Source organism: Canis aureus, chromosome 2 (genome assembly GCF_053574225.1).
Source record: "Canis aureus isolate CA01 chromosome 2, VMU_Caureus_v.1.0, whole genome shotgun sequence".
NCBI lineage: Eukaryota > Metazoa > Chordata > Mammalia > Carnivora > Canidae > Canis > Canis aureus.
This window is the reverse complement of record NC_135612.1, coordinates 32485142-32488086: the sequence shown is the minus strand read 5'-3', so window position 1 is coordinate 32488086 and position 2945 is coordinate 32485142. Positions and strand designations below refer to the sequence as shown.

The 2945-nt window shown below is 43.1% G+C and overlaps 1 pseudogene; it reads left to right on the top strand.

Annotated features, from left to right (window-relative positions):
• Positions 1 to 1361: 1361 nt before the first annotated feature.
• LOC144290418 (glyceraldehyde-3-phosphate dehydrogenase pseudogene) lies at positions 1362 to 2284 on the top strand (annotated as a pseudogene).
• Positions 2285 to 2945: the final 661 nt, after the last annotated feature.

The following is a 2945-nucleotide window of genomic DNA, read 5'->3' as shown; positions in this document are numbered from 1 at the left end:
CTAGCCATCCTGTCCCACCTGAAGGAGGGGGGAAGCTGAGAAACACTTGTGAAGTTCACAGCCCAGGGACACTGCATCACTAGAAAACTGAGAACTAATCATAATTTCATTAACTATGCAATGTTTAACCTCCCCCTACATCTTAATGCCATATCAATAAAAGTCTATTTACCACAGATCCTCTTACCCAATAGAGAAAGAGAAAATGAAGAGCTCAATAAAAATCTGCTTTTTCTCCATTTCCTGCTTCTATCCTTGCTAGGACCGGCACCTCCATCCCACTTGACACATGCCTTGTAATGCAAATAGCGTATGTCCTCCTTGTAAGGGACAAGGAGCTAATGATTTCTCTAGAACAGATAACATCTAAGGAAGGACCAGGTGAGAATGACCAGATGAAGCGATCATATGTGTATTCCACACCACTAGAGATAGATATCTCAACGCCAAGACCCCTGGCTCCAAGGAATAACACCTGGGCCCTCATCTTTGTTCTAATCTGTTCCTGGATGTCTAAGAGGACATGGACATTGGACCACTGTCCTCAGTAAAAACCCCCAGACTCCAAAGACTCCTTCCTTTCCTTGATGGGTCCCCCAGACACTCTGTATCTGCACTCTCTATAGATCTTTGATAAACTCTGCTTTCCTTCCTGCTGATTTCCATATGCACAGACCTCTTGGCTGGTCTGCAGGATTCCCTCTGGATCTCTGGACCAGCCTGCTAGCATCACCAGTACATCATATATGTATTTCAAGAGAAATCACAAGCATACTAACAAGCAAAAAACACAGTTTAAAGAGATAGAGGAAGCATCAGAACCAGACTCAGATATGGCAGGGATGTTGGAATTATCAGAATAGGATTTTTAAAAACTATTATTAATTAATATGTTAAGAACATATTGTTCAAGTATTCTATTTCCTTATTTGGTCAAAAATCATTTGGCCATATATGGGAGGGTTTCTCTATGGGCTTTCTATTCTATTCCATTGGTCTCTATGTCTGTCTTTATGCCAGTACCACATTGTTATGATTACTGTATGTTATGATCACTATAGCTTTGTAGTAAGTTTTTTAAATCACTCAGACCTAAAAGACAAACAGACACTGCAATCAGCAACAGCAGAATACACATTTTTCTTAAGTGCATAGGAAACATTTCTCTAGCACAGACCATATGTGCAGCTACAAAACAAGTCTTTAAAAATTTAGAAAGATTGAAATCATACAAAACATCTTTTTTGATTATGATGGAATGAAACCAGAAATCAATACCAGAAGGAGCTCTCTGCTCCTCCCTGTTCATCAGATAGTGGCATCTTCTGGTGCAGTGCCAGCCATGTTCCTAAGACACAGTGATGAAGATTGCAGTAAATGGATTTGACTGTATTGGGTGCCTGGTCACCAGGGCTGCTTTTAAGTCTGGTAAAGTGGGTATTGTCACCATCAGAGATCCCTTCATTGACCTCAACTACATGGTCTTCATATTCCAGTATGATTCCAACCACTGCAAATTCAACAACATGGTCATGGGAAACTTACCATCAATGGAAAGTTCATCTCCATCTTCCAGGAGCGAGATCCTGCCAACATCAAGTGAGGTGATGCTGGTGCTGAGTATGTGGAGTCCACTGGGGTCTTTACCACCATGGAGAAGGCTGGGGCTCACTTGATGAGTACAGGCAAGAGGGTCATCATCTCTTCCCCTTCTGCTGATGTTCCCATGTTTGTGATGCGTGTGAACCATGCAAAGTATGACAACTTCCTCAAGATTGTCCACAATGCCTCCTGCACCACCAACTACTTGGCCTCTCTGGCCAAGGTCATCCATGACAACTTTGACATCATGGAGGGACTCATGATCACAATCCATGCCATCACTGCCACTGAGAAGAACGTGAATGGTCCCTCTGGGAAGCTGTGGCATGATGACTGAAGTCCTGTCCAGAAAATCATCCCTGCTTCTACTGGCACTGCCAAGGCTGTAGGCAAGTTCATCCCTGAGCTGAATGGAAAGCTTAATGTCATGGCCTTCCATGTCCCCACCTTCAATGTGTCAGTTATGGATCTAACCTGCTGCCTGGAGAAAGCTGCCAAATATGATGACATCAAGAAGGTGATGAAGCAGGCATCAGAGGGTCCCATCAAGGGCATCCTGGGCCACACTGAAGACCAGGATATCTTCTGTGATTTCAAGAGTGACACACACTCTTCTCCTTTCAATGCTAGGACTGGCATTGCTCTCAATGACCACTGTGTCAAAGCTTATTTCTTGGTATGACAGTGAATTTGGCTATAGCAAATAATAGCTATAAGGTGGTAGACCTTATAGTCCACCTGCCCTCCCAAGAGCAAGAGAAAGAGAGAGGTGCTCAGCTGCTGGGAAGTTCTAGCCCCAACTCATCCCCCAACACACTGATAATCTCCCAAGCCCTACACAGTTTCCATCCTATACTGTCTGAAGAAGGGGTGGGGTTTGAGGAGCCCTACCTTGTCATGTACCATCAATAAAGTACACTGTACCAAGCCCCCGCCAAAATAGCAGAATGAAAATGGAAAAATCCACAAATATATGAAAATAAAAAACACATTCAAATATCAATGAGTCAAAGAAAAAGTCAAAAGGGAAATTAGAGGGGCACCTGGGTGGCACAGTCAGTTGGGCATCCAACTCTTGGTTTTGGCTCTGGTCATGAAATCAGTATTGTGGGACCGAGCCCCATGTTGGGCTCTGTGCTCAGTGCAGAGTCTGCTTGAGATTCTCTCTCCCCCTCTCCCTCTGCCCCTCCCTCTTGTGCTTTCTCTCTTTCTTTAAAATAAACAAATCATTTTAAAAAGAGAGATTAGAAAATATCTAGAAACAAATGAAAATGAAAACACAACATATCGAAACTTATAAGATGCAGTACCCATTTTCAGAGTAGAATCTAGCAATCCATCAC